This window comes from Podarcis bocagei (genome assembly GCF_964188305.1).
Source record: "Podarcis bocagei genome assembly, chromosome: 2".
Lineage (NCBI taxonomy): Eukaryota > Metazoa > Chordata > Lepidosauria > Squamata > Lacertidae > Podarcis > Podarcis bocagei.
In genome coordinates, this window is record NC_138126.1 from 21,183,751 (window position 1) to 21,207,359 (window position 23,609).

General features: G+C 46.4%; 2 protein-coding genes and 1 long non-coding RNA gene across 7 annotated transcripts in view; all 3 read right to left on the minus strand.

The window, feature by feature from the left end:
- The window catches only part of LOC308580735 (uncharacterized protein), a 250,451-nt gene that overhangs the window by 100,859 nt on the left and 125,983 nt on the right, over nt 1-23,609 (minus strand). The gene's annotated exons all lie outside the window — the stretch shown is intronic.
- Nucleotides 1-23,609, minus strand: part of LOC308580864 (uncharacterized protein) — a 103,499-nt gene that overhangs the window by 77,811 nt on the left and 2,079 nt on the right. Inside the window, exon 1 of one of the 2 annotated variants that reach the window (XM_081183110.1) lies at nt 2,947-3,004. The exons of the other annotated variant lie outside the window; for it this stretch is intronic. The gene's annotated coding sequence lies outside the window, so the exon portion shown is untranslated. Of the gene's footprint in view, nt 1-2,946; nt 3,005-23,609 lie in introns of those variants that run through there. 2 annotated transcript variants of the gene reach the window in all.
- Nucleotides 14,999-17,437, minus strand: LOC308579965. The gene is made up of 2 exons (XR_014004658.1): nt 16,882-17,437; nt 14,999-15,639 (listed from the first exon to the last, which is right to left on the minus strand). It is a non-coding gene; the product is annotated as an uncharacterized lncRNA (long non-coding RNA).

Sequence of the window (23,609 nt, forward strand, 5' to 3'; positions counted from 1 at the left end):
GTGCTTCGGCAGATGTTGCAGCTGCTCATGCTTCGCAGAGGAAAAAACAGAAAGCCCTGGGAGCTATAGTGCTCAGTTTGGAGGGTTCACAGCTACCCTTGGTGGAGGGGCTTGACACTGCTCAGGAAGCTTATGCAGCTCTTGAGAGGGTGCACCACAGGACCACGGCTGGTGCAAAGATCCACACCACCAAGCGCTTGTTTGAGATGAAGTTGCGTCCCGGTGGGAACATCAGACAGCATGTTACTGAGATGCTCTCTGTTTTCAATGAGTTGAGGCTGTTGCAAGTCAACTTTTCAGAGGAGCTGAAGGTTTATATTCTGCTCAGCTCTTTGGACAAAAGTTATGACAATTTGTGTCTAACTTTGGAATCGATGAGTCCCGGAGATTTGACTCTGGAGTACGTGACAGGACGCTTGGCTGACGAACAGGAACGCCGGGTCAGAGAGGGCAGAGCTGGCACAGGGAGCCCATCCGGTTGCAGGGGGGCCAGGCCAGCTGAAAGCTCTGTTGAGGCTTTTCCCACTCGTCAGTGTTATATCTGTGGGTCCAACAGCCATTTCAAAAGAGCTTGCCCGCAGAGGAGAAGAGAGGCCGGGCAGGATGTCTCCAAGGACGTTTCCCATGGGAACCAGTCTAGGAGAGGAGGCCAGCGTGGGAACGCGAAGGGAGGACGTGACTCAGAGAAGGGAGACTGTTATCATCTCACTGCTTCCATGGCAACTTTAAAAAACAACCCCAGCAAGGACAGAGTGTTGCGCTGGATAATGGATTCGGGTGCCAGTCATCACCTGATAGGAGCGCCACCTGCTGGGGAGCTGCGGAACTGCAGGGCTGTTTCAGCTGGGAAAACTGTTCAGTTTGCTAATGGGTCACAAATGCCAGTGTCTAACGTTGCAAATGTTTATGTTTCCTTTTTGCAGGCGGAGCTAGAGGTCTACGTTGTGCCAGAGATGCATTGTTGCCTGTTATCTGTACCTGCTCTTGTAAAGGAAGGGTACAAAGTTTGTTTTGAAAATGATGTCTGTTCCATTTTCAGAGGGGGGAAACAGCTTGGCAACGTGGAATGCAAGAACAATCTCTTTGTTCTGGAATCACCTCTGGAGGGTGGGGGGAATGCCGGAAGGGCACAGGCGCAGTGTGCTAGTGTTCCCAGCCATGATTCTTGTGTTCATCTATGGCACAGGAGAACGTTACACACCTGTTTAGAAGATGTTCAAAGGCTGCCCAGCTGCACTAAGGGTTGCAAACTCAAAGCATGTGGGAGATCCCTAGAGTGCAGGGCATGCAGAAAAGTAAAGGTACAAAGGTGAAGTTATCCCAGGGTGGAGAGGGTAACCACAAAACCTTTTGAGCTTGTACACACAGAACTTGCAGGACCCATGGAGTGTCAGAGTCTGGGTGGGGCCAGGTTTGTGCTGACGCTGACAGATGATTTTACTCAGAATGGGTGGTCTTTCTCGCTGAGAACGCAAGGGGAGGCAGCGCAACTGATCAAGGATTGGGTTGCGGTGGTGGAACTAAGGTTCTCCAGCAAGGTGCAAGGGTTCAAGAGCGACCGTGGGTCACAGTTTACTGGGTCTGCTCTGAAGGAGTTTTTCAAGCAAAAGGGAATTCGTCACCAGGTGACGAATGCTAAGTCTCCTCAAGAGAGAGGCGTGGCAGAACACAGGAGTGAAACACTGGCTGAAGCTGTCAGGGTTTTACTATGTGACTCTGGGCTGCCTCAGAGCTTTTGGAGTGAAGCTTGGAAATCTGCCAGTTTTATCTTTAACAGATCCTACAACCATGTTGTAGGTGACACACCGTTTTTCTGTTGCACCGGAAAAAGCCACAGGTGCATTTCTTCTGTGTGTATGGTTCCAGGGCTTGGGTGCCTATACCAACAGCTCAACGGAAGGAAGGTGGTCCAAGGTACCAGGAAATGATCTTCTGTGGGTATGAACCAGCGACAAATGGGTGGAAGTTTGCATACCCAGGGGGTGGTCAGACCAAGCTTCTGGTCAGTAAGCATGCTGCGTTCTGTGAGCAGGATGGTTGGTCAAGACTTAATGATGGTCCTGATGTTCTCTCAGAATGTCTATCTGATTCTGAGGAGGAAGGGGAGACAGAGGCGGAGCCTGTTGCTGAGGACCAGGTCTCTGATGAGGGTCAAGCACAGGGGTGGGTTTCTTCACAGGCTGTTAAGCGAGAACCCAAGAGTGAGCCTTCATCTCCTGTTAGCAAAGTCCAGAAGGCCCGAAGACGCAGCAAGTCAGAGGGGGAGTCTTCTGAGGTAGGAGACACGCTTGCTGATCCCAGTGGGTCAGGAGAAGCACCTGAGGTTGTGCTCCGGCGGTCAACTCGCACCACAAAGGGTGTTCCACCTGAGAGGTTTGAGGTCACCAGTGCGTGGATTGGTTTCGCACAGTGCGATTCTGGGAGTGTTGAAGGGGTTCAACAGTTGCCTGGGACAGATGCCAGTGGGAGGCAAAAGGCAATGGGAGGTGAGTTGAACTCAAAGAGGTCTGTAAATAGGTGTTCACAGGTTCTCTCAAGATGCAAGACGAGAGGGGGTGTTAAGGGTTTCAGAACTCACAGGGTTAAAGAGTTCTGAGTGACGTCTCACATTCTTGAGGCGTGGTTACAGATACTTACGGGAGTGGTTTACTCTGAGTGTTTTCAGTCTGTTTCTCGTACGCAACGCGAGAGGGAAGATGGGCGAGCTTTCGCCGGGTGTGATTTATGCTGTTGTTCTACACGATTAAAGGCTAAGAAGATAAGGAACGCCTTGTGTGTGTTCTGATTTATTACCCACACTCTGCATCGCTTCTGTCCGCTGTATTCGCTCTGCTAAACTGGCCAAAGAGGGCAGAGAGGACGTTTCCGTGATCGCCAGGGAGCAGAGGTGCGCAGTGAAAGCCTGCAGGACTCCATGTTGGCCCTCTTGGCGGCCATAGGCCTCACCCCTTCCTTCCTTCCTTCCTTCCTTCCTTCCTTCCTTCCTTCCTTCCTTCCAGAAGTTATGGTAGCCTCTGCTTTATGAAACTGATTATTTTGCAAGTTGCCGCCCCCCAGTTGAGGCAGAAATACAGCTAATATGGGAATCACAAAGATACAGCTGAAAGCTGGAACATGAGTCGCCACATGATGCAAATGGCTGCGTATAACACAGCTTACCAACATGCACACTATCGCAACGTAAAAGAACGCGGTAGGCATCAGAACATATTCAGCAGAAATAGCCAGTGCTTGTTAGAAATAGGAGCATGTGCAGAAGTTCTTGCGGAAAGGGGGCGGGGCCTTCAAAGGTCTCATAATCGACCCAAAACAACAGATAAATTATATAAATACCACTGCCTGGACCACATATGTGGTGGAGGTGTGAGGAAATTAAGAAATTTTGGATAGCAGTATACGAAGAATCAAAGATGTTGAAAATATTGATAACAAACAAACCAGAGACATATCTCCTTGGATTGACAGATGATGAGATACCATGGGGGGGGATTTTCCATATGCAAGTACAGCTGCTAGAATAGTGATTTCTGCTAGGTGGAAGTCAAAAACAATACCCACAAACGTGGAATGGATTTGTAAACTAAATGAATATTTAATTCTGGCAAAATTAACTGCTATAATAAGAAATCAGTCGAATCAAAAACTTAAAAAGGAGTGGAATTTTTTTGATGAATATATGGCAAAATATTGCTCAAAAAAAGATATGCTAATATGCCTAGATCGCTCACTTGCTCGGTCCCTGCTCCTGCCAACCTAGCAGTTCAAAAGCATGTCAAAGTGCAAGTAGATAAATAGGTACCACTTCAGCGGGAAGGTAAACGGCGTTTCCGTGCGCTGCTCTGGTTCGCCAGAAGCGGCCTAGTCATGCTGGCCACATGTCTGTCTGCAGACAAATGCCAGCTCCCTCGGCCAGTAAAGCAAGATGAGCGCCCCAACCCCAGAGTGGGCCATGACTGGACCTAATGGTCAGGGGTCCCTTTACCTTACCAATGCTGAAGAAACTGAACTTGACCAATTCTAGGAAGACTTACAACACCTTCTAGAACTGACACCAAAGAAGGATGTTCTTCTCATCCTAGGGGATTGGAACGCTAAAGTAGGGAGTCAAAGAGATAAAAGGAACAACTGGCAAGTTTGGCCTTGGAGTTCAAAACGAAGCAGTGCAAATGCTAATAGAGTTCTGTCAAGAGAACAAGCTGGTCATAACAAACACTCTTTTCCAACAACACATGAGATGACTCTACACATGCACATCACCAGATGGGCAGCATCGAAATTAAATTGATTATATTCTTTGCAGCCAAAGATGGAGAAGTTCTACATAGTCAGCAAAAACTAGACCTGGAGCTGACTGTGGCTCAGATCATCAGCTTCTTAGAGTAAAATTCAAGCTTAAACTGAAGAAAGAAGGGAAAACCACTGGTTCAGTAAGATACAATCTAAATCAAATCCCTTAAGAATACACAGTGGAAGAAAGGAACAGATTTAAGGATTTAGATTTGGTGGACAGAGTGCCTGAAAAACTATGGATGGAGGCTCGGAACATCATACAGGAGGCAGCAACGAAAACCCTCCCAATGAAAAGGAAATGCAAGAAAGCAAAGTGGTTGCCCAATGAGGCCTTACAAACTGCGGGGGACAGAAGGCAAGCAAAATGCAAGGGAGATAGTTAAAGATACATGAAATTGAATGCAGACTTCCAACGAATAGCAAGGAGAGACAAGAGGGACTTCTTAAACGAGCAGTGCAAAGAAATAGAGGGGGAAAATAGAATGGGAAAAACCAGAGATCTGTTCCAAGAAAATTTGGAGATATGAAAGGAACATTTTATGCAAAGATTACCATAATAAAGGACAAAAGTGGTAAGGGCCTAACAGCAGCAGAAGACATCAAGAAGAGGTGGCAAGAATACACAGAGGAATTATGCCAGGAAGATATGGATGTCCCATACACCCCAGGTAGTGTGACTGATGACCTTGAGCCAGAGATCCTGGACAGTGAATTCAAATGGGCCTTAGAAAGCACTGCTAATAACAAGGCCAGTGGAAGTGATGACATTCCAGCGGAAACTTCCAAGATGATACTGTTAAGGTGCTACACTCAATATGCCAGCAAGTTTGGAAAACTCAGCAGTGGCCAGAGGATTGGAGAAGATCAGTCTAGAACGTAATGACAAAGAAGGGCAGCGCCAAAGAATGCTCCAACTACCGCACAATTGCACTCATTTCACACGCTAGCAAGGTTATGCTTAAAATAATAATAATAATAATAATAATTTATTATTTGTACCCCACCCATCTGGCTGGGTTTCCCCAGCCACTCTGTGCGGCTTCCACAGAGACCAAAAATACAGTGAAATGTCACACATTAAAAACTTCCCTGAACTTAAGATGTCTTCTGAATGTCAGGTAGTAGTTTATCTCTTTGACATCTGTTGGGAGGGTGTTCCACAGGGCGGGCGCCACTACCGAGAAGGCCCTCTGCCTTGTTCCCTGTAGCTTTGCTTCTCGCAATGAGGGAACCGCCAGAAGGCCCACAGCGCTGGACCTCAGCGTCCAGGCAGAACGATGGGGGTGGAGACGCTCCTTCAGGCATACTGGGCCGAGGCTGTTTAGGGCTTTAAAGGTCAACACCAACACTTTGAATTGTGCTTGGAAACGTACTGGGAGCCATTGTAGGTCTTTCAAGACCGGTGTTATGTGGTCTCGGCGGCTGCTCCCAGTCAAAATTCTACAAGTCAGGCTTAAGCAGTATGCGGACCGAAGTACAAGCTGGATTTTGGAGGGGCAGAGGAACCAGAGAACAAATTGCAACAATGCGCTCGATTAGGGAGAGAGCTAGAGAGTTCCAGAAAATCATCTACTTCTGCTTCATTGACTACGCAAAAGCCTTTGACTGTGCGGACCACAGCAAACTATGGCAAGTTCTTAAAGAAATGGGAGTGCCTGACCACCTCATCTGTCTCCTGAGAAATCTCTATGTGAGACAAGAAGCAACAGTTAGAACTGGATATGGAACAACTGATTGGCTCAAAATTGGGAAAGGAGTACGACAAGGCTGTATATTGTCTCCTTGCTTATTTAACTTATATGTAGAGGACGAGATGGTTGGACAGTGCTCTCAAAGCTACTAACGTGAGTTTGACCAAAATGCAAGAGGCAGTGGAAAACAGGAGTGCCTGGCGTGCTCTGGTCCATGGGGTCACAAAGAGTCAGACACGACTAAGTGACTAAACAACAACAACGATGTCCAATCAGCATTCCCTAATGTAGAAGCAATTCTCAGAATGTTCCTTTGAATGATGATTGCAAATTGCCATTTGTAAAGATCCGTTTCTCGACTGAAGAGGATAAAAAATGAATTTGGAACAACAATGTCTCAAGATAAATTATGTTACTTCAGCCTCACGTACATAGAAAATGACAAGCTATGCAGTTTATCATTTGCTGATATCCGCAGCGACTTTGCTTTGGCAAAGGCAAGAAGGAAAGTATTGCAATTTAGATCATGTTTGTGTACTGTTTTTATACCCACTACACAATGAATCATGATAAAATTATACAGTTGAATGGGTAGTGGGTAGATGCGTTAATACAATTAGTCCTGTAAAATAAATTTTATGTACAGGTGTGCATAGTATTGCTATTATTTATAAATGTGACATATTACTAGAAATACTGTCTTTTACACTCACTAAGTGTAACAGGGTACAAAGGTCTGCTGTCCCAATGAAGAATGTGGACTATTATGGTAATATTGATACTTATATCTAAAAAATGCATTGTATTAACTACAATTGCATTGTACAGGTAATAACAATTAATTTTATATAAACAATGCTATTTATAATTATTAGTAGTTTGCATCATATATTTACACCTATTATTATAGCAAGTTTCTAGGACTAGATTAGGAGTCTTTGTAAATTGTGTTTCTAAAGGAACTTTTGTTATTGCCAAATGCCAATGTGTTTGCATTATTAAGTTTGCTATGAATAACAAAATCATTTTAAGTTAGAGCTTAATAATTATTTATTGTAGTTTTGGTTTTTATGGAAGCCGCCCAGAGTGGCTGGGGAGGCCCAGCCAGATGGGCGGGGTATAAATAATAAATAATAAATTATTATTATTATTATTATTATTATTATTATTATTATTATTATTTCACGGGTCTGGGTAAAAGGCGGATCTACACGGATCCTCATGGATCCTCCACTTTTTTAAAAATAACTCCAACAAATTGCAGTGTCAAATCACACCTAGAAGGCACACCTACAAACTGGACTATAAAAAACGTGGATCCAACACTTTGCCACGCTGCAGCACCACAAAAACATGGATCTGAGGCACGGATCCTCATGAATTCATATGATTTTTATATTGAAACAAAATCAAAACACCACGATACTGTAGACCACATCTTAGTGAAGGAATAGGTTTCCCAAATCCAAAACTGACTGTACAGGCATTTTTAAACTGCACCAAAATCCCCATTTCTCCTTAGCTAAAATGCATAAACTTTAGCCGTTGAGCAAATGCAAAACAAGAACACAGCTCTCTCCCTTATCAGTTTGACGGCAAGACTGGCCTTGACTTTACCAGTAGAACAGACACAGACATATCTTATGTTCTGACCACAAATGACGGGGAGACCCAAGTCTGGGACTAACACCAGAGCATGTTCTCGGAAGTAGTGACCTCTTGCTCCAAGATAGGAGTAGGAACAGGAATATCCTTTTATGGTCAGAAGTACAGGAAGGAAGATCCTTTTATGGTTGAGCGTACCAGAGCAGGAACATACCGTATTTTTCGCTCTATAACACGCACCTGACCATAACACGCACATCGTTTTTAGAGGAGGAAAACAAGGGAAAAAATATTCTGAATGAAACAGTGGACGTATCATTTTTGTGCTTCATGCTGTGGCCACAGACATGTGATCTGATGGTGAATTTGGGGTGACCCAATGCAAAAATCCTGAGAATCCCTGTGGATCCATGCTTTGTAACCACATTTTTGCACCATTGCAGCCCCAGGCAACAGTGGGTGCGTGATTTTTTTTGGGGGGGACAGGCTGTAGTCATGGACATGCTATGTGCTCTGATGGTGAATTTTGGCTGACCCAATGCAAAGATCCTGAGGATCCATGTGGACCCATACTTTTTAACCACGTTTTTGCACCATTGCAGCCCCAGGCAACAGTGGGTGCGTGATTTTTTTGGGGGGGGACAGGCTGTAGTCATGGACATGCTATGTGCTCTGATGGGGAATTTTGGCTGACCCAATGCAAAGATCCTGAGGATCCATGTGGATCCATGCTTTGTAACCACGTTTTTGCACCATTGCAGCCCCAGGCAACAGTGGGTGCGTGATTTTTTTGGGGGGGGGGCAGGCTGTAGCCATGGACATGCTGTGTGCTCTGATGGTGAATTTGGGGTGACCCAATGCAAAGATCCTGAGGATCCATGTGGATCCATGCTTTGTAACCACATTTTAAGTGGGGAGGGAAGGAAAAACACAAGGCTAAGAATGCAGGAGAGGGCTATAACGTGAGGAAAGGAAGGCAAAAGTTTCCCCCCACCCACCCACACAAGCCAGCCAGCGTGTGCTCTCTCTCTCTCTCTCCCTCTTTAAATGGAAGAAAGCATATTTGAATGCTGTGTGTCTCCAAAAACAAAAAGCAGGAAGTCAAATCAGAATTTTTAGCCGAACCTGTAGTCTCTCTTCCCTTCACAAACATTGTTCCTCCGGAGCAGGGAGAGGATAGAAGGACGGACGCTCTGCTTTCCCTCTCTACTTGCCTGGAGGGGAGGGGCTTCCCCTGCTCTTTGTTCGGACGCTCTGCTTTCCCTCTCTACTTGCCTGGAGGGGAGGGGCTTTCCCTGCTCTTTGTTCGGACGCTCTGCTTTCCCTCTCTACTTGCCTGGAGGGGAGGGGCTTCCCCTGCTCTTTGTTCGGACGCTCTGCTTTCCCTCTCTACTTGCCTGGAGGGGAGGGGCTTTCCCTGCTCTTTGTTCGGACGCTCTGCTTTCCCTCTCTACTTGCCTGGAGGGGAGGGGCTTTCCCTGCTCTTTGTTCGGACGCTCTGCTTTCCCTCTCTACTTGCCTGGAGGGGAGGGGCTTCCCCTGCTCTTTGTTCCGTTTGAGCAAACACAGCAAGGAAACAGAGAGGGCGGGCAGTAAGACCCTGAGGCAGAATGCAGGAAAGCTGCCACTTCCTGTATCACGGAGCTCCCTTCTCCCTGAAGCGCGGTTTGATTTTTGCCTTATTTTTCGGCTCCAGGGACCACACATTCGCTCCATAACACGCACAGACATTTCCCCTTCCTTTTTAGGAGAAAAAATCTGCGTGTTATAGAGCGAAAAATACGGTATGTGATGTCAACCTGTGTACGTACGCCAACGTGGTTGGGCTCCTAGGGGAGGAGTGAGAGGGTGCCTGGAGGATATATAAACTGCATGAAGCCTGTCATTTCTTTGGACTTGCTGTGGACTAATCACGCAAGTGCCTTCTGCTATCCGGAGAGCAGAATAAACTCTTTCTTTGAACCAACTCGGTGTCATTTTGACTTCCTTCCTCCTGTCCCGGAGCAACGCAGACCCAATCAGTGAACTCCAATAAGGCTACATTAATCTGTAGGCAGAACCAAAAAAATCACGCATCCACGGTTTCGTGGTGCCGCAGTGATTGCAAAAACATGGTTAAAAAACACGGATTCTCATGAATCCTCATGATTTTTGCACTAGATCAGCCCAAACTCACCGTCAAATTACATATCATGTCCAGGGGCATAGCCTGCACCACAAAAATCACGGATCCACGGCTTCCTGGCCATACCGTGGACCAAAAACGTCGTTTTGAAGCATGGATCTTCATGGATCCTCACACTTTTTGCATTGGGCCAACCCAAACTCACCGTCAAATCACATATCATAGCCAGGGGCACAGCCAACACCACAAAAAACTCGGATCCACGCCTGCCTGGCCATACAGTGGCCCAAAAACGTGGTTCTGAAGCATGGATCCTCATGATTTTTGCACAAGACCAGCCCAAAGTCACTATCAGATCAAACATCATGACCAGGGGCACAGCATCTACCACAAAAATCACTGATCCATGGCTTCCTGGCCATACTGTGGCCCAAAAACGTGGTTCCGAACCACGGATCCTCACGGATCCTCACACTTTTTGCATTGGGCCATCACAAACTCACTGTCAAATCACACATCATGTCCATGGGCACAGCCTGCACCACAAAAAAACTTGGATCCACGGCTTCCTGGCCACATTGTGGCCCAAAATCTTGGTTTCGAAGCACGGATCCTCATGGATCCTCACGCTTTTTGCATTAGGCCACACCTAAATCACTGTCAAATCACACATCATGGCCAGGGGCACAGCATCCACCACTGAGATCCACGGCTTCCTGGCCACTCCATGGCCCAAAAACGTGGTTTTGAATTACAGATCCTCACAAATCCTCACGCTTTTTGCATTAGGCCAACCCAAACTCACTGTCAAATCACACTTCATGTCCAGGGGCACAGCCTGCACCACAAAAAACTGAGATCCACGGCTTCCTGGCAACACAATGGACCAAAAACGTGGTTTTGAAGGTCGGATCCTCACGGATCCTAACGCTTTTTTCATTTGGGCAACCAAAACTCAACGGCGAATCACATATCATACCCCGGGGCACAGACTACACAACAAAAAACTCGGATCCACGGTTATCTGGCAACGCCATGGCCCAAAAACGTGGTTTCGAAGCATGGATCCTCATGGATCCTCATTATTTTTGCACTAGATCAGCCCAAACTCACTGTCAAATCGCACATCATGTCCAGGGGTACAGCCTGCACCACAGAAAACTCAGATTCACGGCTTCCTGGCCACTCCATGGCCCCAAAACATGGTTTTGAAGCATGGATCCTCATGGATCATCACCCTTTTTGCATTGGGGAACCCCAAATTCACCCTTTATTCAAATATCTTGTACATAACCACAGATCTGACCACAAACATCATGGATCTACTGCTTCATAGCCCTGGCCAGATGCTGCCCTGGATATATTGGCCAATTTTATGGTGGGTGTGCTGTGATGGAGGAAATGGAGTCGGCTGAATCTCTATCCATTAAAGATGGGCATCCAATGGCTGGACCAGAATAATTTCAGTTTGGTTTGCCAGCTCCCAGCTCTTCATGGGGCTCAATAGTCACCTGTAGCTGCCATCAGGAGTCCCTTTGTGATCCTGGATGCTTCTGTCTCTATGGAGGCATTAGTCACAAATGTAGCCAAACTGACATTTTTTAATCTATGTCAGCTTAGGCAATTGGTACTGTACCTGTCCCTTTCCAACCTAGCCATGGTGATCCATGCAGTAGTCACCTAAAGACTACTTTAACTTGCTGTACACCTAAGCCGGGGAGGGCAGGGTATAAATGTGAGAGAGAGTGAGAGAGAGAGAGATGCAGGGCTACCCTTGAGATTGCTCCAGAAACTCCAAATGGTCTAAAATGCAGATGCATGAGTCCTTACTTGGACTTTGTGGAGAGCCCACATTCAGTTGGTGGTTCATCAGCTGTATTGGCTCCATGTGGAGTATCGAATTAGGTTCAAGGTTTTGGTGCTAATCTTTAAAGCCCTAAGCAGTCTGTGACCTTTCTTATCTGTGGGAATTATCTTCCAATACACCCCCCCCATGAGTGTGACGCTCATCCAACAGCAACCTACTGGTGGTCCCTGGCCCAAAACATATCCAGCTGTCCTCAACCAGAGTCAGAGCCTTTTTGGTGGAACGCTTTGTCTAATGAGACCAGGGCTCACTGCAATCTATCTCAGTTCTCTCACTTGTCATGGTGAGTGGGCTTGCGCATTCCTATGACCCTTGTGAGCGAAGCCGTTGGGAATCTCGTACTCCCAGCAGGGTCACCCAAGATGGTAAGGTCAAAGAAAATTAAATATGCTCAGAGTCCTGTAGTGATTTCATGCTCTTTATTGCAGCTTGTAAAACAGTGACTGAATTTCCCCCAAAACCTCAGGCTTTTATATACACTATTTACACAATGAGTCCTGTCTGATTGGCTGATTCTGCTTCCCTCCTGGAGCCTGATTGGTCTTTCCTGCAAGCCAATCAGTTCTTGCATTCTAGGATCCTACTTGCCTATTGCTCTAGGATCCAAGCTTAGTACATAACAGGGAAGGAGCTAGACAAAGAATGATCCAATAAGTCCTCAACGGCAGAACAGGCGGGTGATAACAAGCAGTGTGTTATGATAACAGTGTGTTACAACAGCTCTGAAGGCGGATAAAGGCTGCAGCAGATAGGATCCACCAGTTTGTCGTGAATACTCATGCCATCAGAACAGAGCCCTACTGCGAAGACTGTGCGTTGGTCAGCGTGCACTGATCTACATACATAAAACAAATTCACGCACAGGTGTCTTCCAAAAACCCAACCCAACCCCCCCAAACCCTTCCCCCATGGCGATCATTAAATGGCTACGGGGGCAGGAATGTGAAGCTCCTAGTCATGAACCGACACATGGGCGGTCAGTCGTTCTGACTCAAGGAATGAGGCAGTTGAGCAGCTCAGCAGCTGTATCCATGACTGAGCAGCCCTTTTTAGGATCCACTATGCTCACCCCAAAAAGGGGAAGGGGCTGGAAACGGTGCCCTAAACATAGTATGCCTCCCTTTTTCCCTGACTGGATTACCGCGCCCAGGTGGAATCTATTTGCCCATAGTTTGAATCCATTATTCTGCATCCTAGTCTCTAGAACAGCAGAAAACAAGCTTGCTCCCTCTTCAACATGACATCCCTTCAAATATTTAAACATGGCTATCATGTCACTCCTTAATCTTCTCTTCTCTAGATTAAACAAATCCAGCTCCCTAAGTCTCTCCTCATAGGGCTTGGATTCCAGACCTTTTACATTTTGGTCACCCTCCTCTGGACATGCTCCAGCTTGACAATATCCTTCTTCAACTGTGGTGCCCAGAACTGGACACAATATTTCAGGTGTGGTCTGACCAACCAGAATAGTGTGGTAGCATTCCTTCGCTTGATCTAGACACTATACTCCCATTGATGCAGCCCAGAATTGCATTGGCGTTCTTAGCTGCCACATCACTCTGTTGATTCATATTCAGCTTGTGGTCGACTAAGACTCCCAGATCCCTTTCACAGGTACCGTTGTCAAGCCAAGTGTCCCCCACCTGTGCATTTCATTTTTTCTATCCAGGTGTAGTACCTTACATTTCTCCCTATTGAACTCCATATTGTTGGTTTTGGCCCAGCTCTCTAGGCTATTCAGGTCATTTTGAATTCTGACCCTGCCCTCCGGTGTATTAGCAACCCCTCCCAGTTTGCAGTCATTTGCAAATTTGATTAGCACACCCTCTATTCCATCATCCAAATCATTCATAAAAATATTGAATAGCACCAGGCCCAGGACAGAACCTTGTGGAACCCCAATAGTCATTGTTTTCCAGGATGAATTTGAGCCACTGATGAGCACTCTTTGGGTTCAGCCCATCAACCAATTACAAATCCACCTAACAGTAGCTTTGTCTAGCCCACATTTTACTAGTTTTTTTGCAATAATATCATGGGGGACCTTTTCAAAGAACTTACTGAAGTCAAGGTAAGCTGGTACAAGGGAAAGCAGGATTGTAATTACCGTAAAAATTACTGATCACTTTGGATCAGCAGTCTCAACCTAACCCGCTATGTGGGGAGAGCCACGTGTTCCTTTGGAAGGGAAGTGGAATACAGTGTGATATACTGACAGCTGTTTTAAAAGATGTAACTGTAACTTAAAATCCAGTATCAGAAAAAAACAAAAATAGATGGTCCCTGTGTGGATAGTCAAGTTTGCATGATGGGGCCACCTCCAGTGACCATGTGGCCTGATATAAGAGGGTTCTAAAATCAGTCCTGAAAGTAGACTGATTGAGAATGACAACACACATAGCTTTTGCTCTGCCATTAACAAGGTGAGCTGAAGCAAATTCTTGCCTCCCTTTGGGCTTAGCAATATTTCCTACAGCATTCTTGTTGAAGGGCATTGGAGAGTTAGGTGAGGGTCACTTTTCTGTTTTTCCATCAAGCCCCCAGACAAGAATGCTACAGCATCAGCCCCAAACACTCAGTCTCATAACAAAAAATACTCAACGGGGTTAGGGCTGCGGGTAGGGGAAGTACAATCATGATCTTTCCAGTCCTCTAGAAGCTGACCATTTTGGTCATGGAGCCAAATATCTGTTCCCAAGTTTAAAGATCTAAACAAGTAAAGAACAAGCTTGCCCTTTACATGCAAAAGCCCTGAAATTCAGCCCATTGGGCAACAGATCATGGGGCTGGGAGGAGGGAGGTAAGGACTAGCACCTTCTCTGCCCTCCACCTCCAACAGCTACACCTGAAAGTTTCATGATGGGGTTCGATTTGAGAAGCTGAATGTTTATAAAGGCACTTAGCCAATTTCTGCCACAGAAATTCTGAACAGAAACACTCTGCAGGTTCAGCCCCCAAAAGAAACTGCTCTGTGGTCTCTGTGTTGGGAAATGGGAACAGATCTTGCTCATCACCAACCTTCCCTCCACAAATCAGTATCACTATGAGGCTGAACTGAACAGCTTGCTCCAGAGTTTTAAGAGATATGTTTCTGTGGTGTAGTGGTTAAGAGCGGTGGACTCTAATCTGGTGAGCTGGGTTCGCTTCCCCGCTCCTCCACATGCAGCTGCTGGGTGACCTTGGGCCAGTCACACTTCTCTCTGAACTCTCTCAGCCCCACCTACCTCACAAGGTGTCTGTTGTGGGGGTGGAAGGGAAAGGAGATTTTTAGCCACTTTGAGACTCCTTCAAGTAGAGAAAAGCAGGATGTAAAAACTAACTCCATAAATAATAATTCTATGGAAAAGGACCATCCCTGCCATGATGATGAAAACTATGTTTGGATTTTGCTGTATTATACCAACCTGTGGAATATGACAGTTCGCAGTTTCAAAATCTATTTGGCCACAGTGGATTGACAGTCTGGACACACGAAAACCTCTGGAAGATCTTTTGAATCAATGCCTATGCGAAAGCAGTGGTACCAGTCCTTGCAGTTTCCTTCACAGTAAACCATAGTTAGGTCACCACTGGGCCTCCTGCACCCTTCCTTCAAGAAACATAGTGACCAGCAGCCTTCAAACAAGGAAGGTAAAATATCTGAGCAATAGGTTAGTGTATCCTTCTATCCCTCTGGGCATGATTGAGACACAGTAATGTAACTCTCGTTCAAGATTTGTCTCTTCTTGGGAGGAACAGCATCAATTTCCACCTGAAAATATTTGTCTTGTCCTTCAGAATAGGTTTTCCCACAGTGCTGTATTATTTCTTTTGCAATCCAGGGTCTAATGGCAGCCATATCCTTTTGTATGATCTGTAATTGGGCAGCAGAAGCAATCAGATGGGCAATGGTACATGTGAAAGGACCATAGTCACTGGAATTACCTTACCTGGGTATATCAGTTGGTGCAAAAAATGACCAGCTGCAAAACTGTAGGGATATTTTGAATCCATCTCATACAGACATGCTAAGAAGGATGTTATTGCATCAATCACAGAGTGGTTCAATCCATGTTTGGAATCTAGATAGAGCATGGTCTTCTTTTTAAAAATGATTACTATCAGTATCCAGTGGACTTCTCTGTCATTTACTGGAATAATCAAAACATCTATCTTTAGCACTCCAAATCTCAAACAGTTCTTCAGAGCTTGCACTGGCAATCTTTGACATATCTGCATGAAGTGGCAAGTACGGTAAGTGGGAAAATTGTTCCATTGTGACCTAGCTCTTTGGCCATGATCACCCTGGAGGCAAGAAAGGCATCTATTATGCGATCATTTATCCACTTTGATCCTTTCAGTGTGTTTATGTCATAGTCATACACACAGATGTTGCCAACTGAACCCACAAGTCCCATGGTTTGTAGACTGAGTGTGGGGAAGGTACAGTTGTGCCATGGGGGAACTGATGTACAAATTAGTGATTTGTCCAAACACTTCTCACTTTGTGTTGAGAATATGGGGCTGCTATCAAAAGAATCAATATTGGTCACTGTTTAATCCTCTTTCCCACTTTTTGGAGTGGAGGTCATCTAAGGCTGAGTGCTTTCCAGGTGTCAGTTGGTGATCTTAAGGAGTCAAACCCCTCAGCAGCCTGCAATGAATCAGATGCTGGAGCTACTGTTATCTTTTCCTGCAGTCTGGGGAACTTTCTTCCCGATCTACTCTTCTGTCTTTTATTTCACTTCAACTGTGTGAGCTGCAACTGGCAAGGCTTCCCTGGTTCTGGTGACATGCCGATAGATTTTGTGGCAGCTATAATATGGTAACAAGTCCTGGATGATGGGTGAGCACACAATGTCCTGTACGGACTGTGCATGCATGGCAGCCTGTATGGACACCGCGTGTGCGGCAGCCTGTATGGTCACCAGGAGAGCGGCTGCCCATACAGCCTGTACGGCCGCCATGAGAGGGGCTGCCTGTACGGACGCTACACGAGCAGCAGCCTGTACAGTCGCCACGAGAACAGCTGCCCATATGGGCCATACGGTCACTGCGAGAGGGGCTGCCTGTACAGTTGCCGCACAAGTGGCAGCCAGTACAGCGACCGTACTGTCACTCTCCCCCCAGCATGGCACCCCGGGGCACCATCACCCCGCTGCCCCTTCGTATGCCCCTGCAGTCAATCAAATGTACTATGAACAATCTGAAGTCATGCTGGGCACAATTCACCACTAATCCTGTTCTTTTTCTAAAAACACGTGGTGGACTCCAGGAAAGCTGTCAGCAGGCACCATGATGCCCATGGGCACCACGTTGGAAACCCCCTATTTCAAAGTTTGCACTGACAAAATCTGTTGGCAAGAAAACTTGCAGTTAAACCTCCATTTATAATTACCCCCCCCCAAGCAACCAACTTTTGTCCCAAAACCATTTGTAGCTGAATTGACGCAAGACAGGTGATTGCTTTTCATGGTTACTTTGGTGGTCTCCATCTAGTTGGTTTGATAATTTACATTCACAGGTAAGATCATCACAATCTCTGCCTTGGATATTCTTGAGGTTTAGCAGCATCAAAAATTTCCAGGTGCAGTTCTTCACAGTGGTTTTCTGTGGTCATACACATCAAGTGTGATTTGATAGTGATTTCAGGGTGACCAAACATAAAAAACCTAAGGATCCATGGGGATCTGTGCTTCATGAGAATCTTTTTACAGCATGGCAGTGCCCCAAAGTGATCTGGCCATGAGCAGCATAGGTGGTTGGGTAATGAATATGGGGCGACCCAGAAAACTGTGGAGCCGTAAATTTTAAATATATATATATATTCAATTTTATAAGGCTAGGGAAGTACAGAAAGGGAAAAGGGGGAGGGGATAGATAGATTGATAGATAGATTATAAATTTAAAAAACCTATAAAGATTATCAAATCCTACAAAGTACTACCACTACTACTATATTTGTACCCTGCCCATCTGCCTGGGTTTCCCCAGCCACTCTGGGTGGCTTCCAAAAAAATGAAATAAAACTACATTAAAAAGTCACACATTAAAAACGTCCCTAAACAGGGCTGCCGTCAGATGCCTTCTAAATGTCAGGTAGTTCTTTATCTCTTGTGACATCTAATGGGAGGACATTCCACAGGGTGGGCGCCACTACCAAGAAGGCCCTCTGCCTGGTTCCTTGTTGCTTTGCTTCTCGCAGTGAGGGAACCACCAGAAGGCCCTTGGTGCTGGACATCAGTGTCTGGGCAGAATGATGGGAGTGGAGACACTCATTCAGGTCTACTGGGCCAAGGCCATTTAGGGCTTTAAAGGTCAGCACCAAAACTTTGAATTGTGCTCGGAAATGTACTGGGAGCCAATGTAAGTCTTTCAGGACATGTGCTATATGGTCTTGGTGGCCACTCCCAGTCACCAGACTAGCTGCCGCGTTCTGGATTAGTTGTAGTTTCCAGGTCACCTTCAAAGGTAGCCCCACGTAGAACACATTGCAGTAGTCCAAGTGGGAGATAACAAGAGCATGCACCACTCTAGTAAGACAGTCTCCAGGCAGGTAGGGTCTCAGCCTGCGTACCAGATGGAGCTGGTAGACAGCTGCCCTGGATACAGAATTGACCTGTGCGTCCATGGACAGCTGTGAGTCCAAAATGACTCCCAGGCTGCGCACCTGGTCCTTCAGGGGCACAGTTACCCCATTCAGGACCAGGGAGTCCTTCACACCAGCCCACCCCGTCCCCCAAAAACAGAACTTCCATATTGTCAGGATTCAACCTCAGTCCATTAGCTGCCATCCATCCTCCAACCGCCTCCAAGCACTCACACAGGACCTTCACCGCCTTCACTGGTTCTGAGTTGAAAGAGAGGTAGAGCTGGGTATCATCCGCATATTGATGGACACCAAGCCCAAACCCCCTGATGATCTTTCCCAGCAGCTTCATGTAGATATTCAAAAGCATGGAGGGGAGGACGGAACCCCGAGGCACCCCACAAGTAAGTCTGAACACTCATCCCCCCCCACCACTTTCTGGACACAGTCCAGGAGGAAGGAGCGAAACCACTGTATAACAGTGCCCTCAGCTCCCAGCTCCTCTAGACGGTCCAGAAGGATGTTATGATCGATTGTATCAAAAGCCGCTGAGAGATCCAGCAGAACTAGGAAACAGCTCTCACCTTTGTCCCTAGCCCACCAGAGATCATCAACCAGCGCGACCAAGGCAGTTTCAGTCCCATGATGAGACCTGAATCCCAATTGGAAGGGATCCAAATTGTCCGCATCCTCCAGGCATGCCTGGAGTTGTTCAGCAACCACCCGCTCAATCACCTTGCCCAAGAATGGAAGATTTGAGGCTGGGCGATAGTTGGCCATACTGGCCGGGTCTGAAGATGTTTTTTTAAGAAGTGGTTTAATGACCGCCTCTTTCAGCAGGTCTGGGAATGCCCCCTCACAGAGGGAAGCATTCACCACCCCGCAGAGCCCATCGCCCAGCCCTTCCCGGCTTGCTTTTATTAGCCAGGATGGCCAAGGATCAAGGAGACGTGGTTGGTTTCACGCATCCAAGCAGCCTGTCCACATTCTCGGGGGTAACGGATTGAAATTGATTCCATGCAACTTGACCAGACAGGGCTCTAGCACTCTCCCGCCCCGGCCCTGCTCCCCCAGTGGTGTCTACCTCCTTCCGAATATTAGCAAATTTATCTGCATAAAAATTTGAAAAATCGTTGCAGGAGATCTTGGGGTCTTTACAAGGCCCCAGTGGTAAAGGTGGTTCCATTAAATTGCAAACCACCTGAAATAGTCTCCTGCTACTATTTTCTGCAGATGCAATAGAGGCGGTGAAGAAAGTCTTCTTCGCCGTCGCTATCACCACTTGGTAGGCTCGACATTGAGCTTTAACCTGTGTCCGGTCCAATTCAGAATGAGTTTTCTGCCACCGGCACTCTAGCCGTCTCAGCGTTTGTTTCCTCACCCTCAGCTCCAAAGAAAACCACGGGGCTGTCTGGGCTCCATGCAATCGGAGAGGGCGCTTCGGAGCCAGACAGTCGGTAGCCCTGGTTAACTCCGCATTTCAGCGGGCCACCAGGGAAATCAGCGGAAAGGCCATCAACATGGGATAAAGCATGCCCTACCACTCTCTGGAAACCATTTGGATTCATTATGTGGTGGGGGCGGACCATCCGAATTGGTCCCACCTCCCTGCAGAGGAGAAGGGTCACAGAGAAGTCCAGTTGCACCAGGAAGTGATCTGACCATGGCACTTCTTTTGTTTTACTTTTACCTAGTGTCATATCACCCACGTCACTAGAGGTGAACAGTAGGTCTAAGGCATGTCCATGACTATGAGTTGGGCCAAACTTATTCAGGGACAGCCCCATGGAGGCCATGCTTTCCACGAAGTCCCAAGCAGCCCCTTGTAAGGTCATGTTGGCATGGATGTTAAAATCCCCTAGGACAACCAAACCAGGTATCTCCAGGAGAACATCCGTCATGACCTGAAGCAGCTCGGGCAGGGAATCCTTGGTGCAGCGGGGAGGTCAGTACACCAAAAGTAATCCTGTACTGCCCCTATTGCCCAGCTTCCAGAACATGCACTCAGAGAACTGGGTCTTCCCAGTAGGACACCTAATGCAAGCTAGTGACTTCCTAAAAATCAATGCAACCCCCCCCCCGACCACATGACCTGGGTTGCTGTGTGTAAGAGAAACCTGGTGGACAAGCAGCAGCTAGGACAGGACCAACTGCTTCATCCAACCAAGTCTCTGTTACACATGCCAGGTCAAGTCCTCCATCCACGATCAAGTCATGGATGGCAGTGGTCTTATGAATCATTGACCTAGCATTGCACAGCAACGCCTTCAGGTCATGTGGGTTTCCCTTGTTGAGCGCAAATATAACATTGAATCACAATTGTACAAAATAACTCAGCAAGCTGACATTTATCAAGAGTTAACCAAAGGTTAGTGTACTAAATATTATTTCCAATTCTAGGTAGTTTGCTATTGGAGAAATAACATATATGATTATAAAAATCTAAAGCAAGAATTGTTTTAAAATATGATTTCATTTCTAGATCAGACAGACAAGATTTCTTCTACTATATATTTCTTTCTTTATCATATACACACAAAGCTTCTATTTTTAAACAGGAAATATTTTTGTAACTAAGGTCTATTATACAAATCCTTACAGATGTTCATTTTGTTACAGTTCTGTTAAGTTGTATACAAATTATAAAGATGAGTCAATTATTTACTAAATTCTCGAGTTTTGCCATTACTGCATATTCTGATAGTTTCTCTTTCCATGCATCTATTTCAGGACATATGTCAGATTTCCATATGTTGGCCAACACCACTCTGACTGCTGTGGTCATATAACTAAATAGTTCGTCTGATGATTTTACAATACAGGTGCTGAAGGAGTCATTCCCAACAGCACAGTTTTGGGGTCCAATGCAAATTTAGGTGTGGGGTTTTTTTACATTTTTTCATTTCGAAATGAACTTTCCTCCAAAACTATTTGGTCTTTTCACAGGTCCACCATAAATGGAAGAAGATTCCTTAAGGTCTATCACATTTCCAGCAATGTCCATTCATTGCATTATTCATCTTCTGTATATTTTTCAAAGTTATATACCATTGAAAGAACATTTTTTTACAGTCTTACTTCATGTTACGGCCGCTTCAGGTTACATGTTTTTGGGTTGCAGACCACGGGAATCCTGGAAGTACCGGGACGGGTTACTTCCGGGTTTCGCCGCTTTCATATGCACAGAAGCGCCAAATTGCACCGGTGCCTGTGCAGATGTGGCGCTTCAGGATGCGAACGCTGTGGGTTGCGAACATGCCTCAGTCACGGGTTATGTCTGCAACCTGATGTTCCACTGTACCAATTTTGTTTTAGGGCTTAACTTGCAGTAATTTTTTTTCCTTTATTCATAATTGTTCGCATTGTTCCACTGTGAACTGCTCTTAAAATTTTTGCATCCATTTTGTCATATAAGGTTTTGCTTGTTCGGGCTTGGTGTCATATTTGAGTAATAGTTTATAAATTTTACCCAAAAGGTAGAACTCTGTTATGATGGACTCAAATTCTGTATTTTCACTGATTTAAATGTTTGCCATACAGTCTTTCTTGAATCTGGATATTAGTTGACAGTATGTAAGCAGTTTCATATTTTTTCTTCTCTTTAATACTTTGGCATGTATTTGATCTGTTCTTGAAGATGAACCATATCTTGGTACAATATATACCACACTTTTCGCTCTATAGGACGCACCGGACCATAGGACGCACCGAACCATAGGAGGGGGAGAACAGGGGAAAAAAATTCTCCCCCTCTTCGCTCAGCGCCCCTTCAGCGAAGCGGGATGAGAAACGGAGCCCCTTCCCTTTCTCCTCCAGCTTTACTGAAGGGGCGCTGCGCAGAGAGAAAAAATTGTGCAGTGCCTCTCCAGCGAAGCAAAGCCTGGCGAGCAAGAGGGATCGGTGTGCACCGACCCCTCTCGTTCTCCAAGCTTCAGGCGGCTATCCGCAAGGCTTCGGAGTGCAACGGGAACTTGCGCTGCGCTCCAAAGGCTTCAGGCAGCTATCCCCGAAGCCTGGATAGAGAGAGGGGTCGGTGCGCACCGACCCCTCTCGCTCTCCAGGCTTCCGCGAAGACAACGCATAGCCTCTGGAGTGCGGAGGGAGCGCTCCCTCTGCGCTTCGGAGGCTTCGTGTTGCTATCGCTGAAGCCAAGGAGCCTGCATTCACTCCATAGGACGCACACACATTTCCCCTTAATTTTTGGAGGGTAAAAAATGTGTCCTATAGAGCGAAAAATACGGTAGTCATATATTCTCCTATCGGCTCTAATAATAATATTGCAGTGGTGACATTAACAGTGCAGGTAAGGGCATTTTTGTGATTTTTGTAGTGCAACTCAAGATTTTTGTGGTGCAGGCTGTGCCCCTGGCTATGATGTGTGATCTGAGGGTGAGTTTGTGTTGGCCCAAAGAGAAAAGCGTGAGGATCCATGAGGATCCGTGCTTCAAAACCACGTTTTTGGGCCACGGAGTGGCCAGGCAGCCATGGATCCGTGATTTTTGTGGTGCAGACTGTGCCCCTGGACATGATGTGTGATTTAACGGTGCGTTTGGGTTGGCCCAATGCGAAAAGTGTGAGGATCCATGAGGATCCGTGCTTCAAAACCACGTTTTTGGTCCACGGTGTTGCCAGGAAGCCGTGGATCCGAGTTTTTTGTTGTGCAGGCTGTGCCCCTGTAAATTGATGTGTGATTTGATGGTGAGTTTAGGCTGGCCCAAGGCGAAAAGCGTTAGGATCCATGAGGATCCGTGCTTCGAAACCACATTTTTGAGCTGTGGTATGACCAGGAAGCCATGGATCCTAGTTTTTTATGGTGCAGGCTGTGCCCCTAGCCATGATGTGTGATTTGACGGTAAATTTGGGCTGATCTAGTGCAAAAAGTGTGAGGATCCATGAGGATCTGTGCTTCAAAACCACGTTTTTGGGCCATGGTGTGGCCAGGAAGCCGTGGATCTGAGTTTTTTGTGGTGCAGGCTGTGCCCCTAGCCATGATGTGTGATTTGACAGTGACTTTGGGCTGATCTAGTGCAAAAAGTGTGAGGATCCATGAGAATCCGTGCTTCAAAACCACGTTTTTGGGCCACGGTATGACCGGGAAGCCGTGGATCCGTGATTTTTGTGGTGCAGACTGTGCCCCTGGCTATGATGTTTGATTTAATGGTGCGTTTGGGTTGGCCCAATGCAAAAAGTGTGAGGATCCATGAGGATCCGTGCTTCAAAACCACGTTTTTGGGCCGTGTTATGACCAGAAAGCTGTGGATCCTAGGTTTTTGTGGTGCAAGTTGTATCCCTGGACAGGATGTGTGATTTGACAATGAATTTGGTGTGGCCCAATGCAAAAAGCGTTAGGATCCTTGAGGATCCGACCTTCAAAACCACGTTTTTGGACCATGCCGTTGCCAGATGATGGTGGATCTGAGTTTTTTTGTGATGCGGGCTGTGCCCCTGGACTTGATGTGTGAG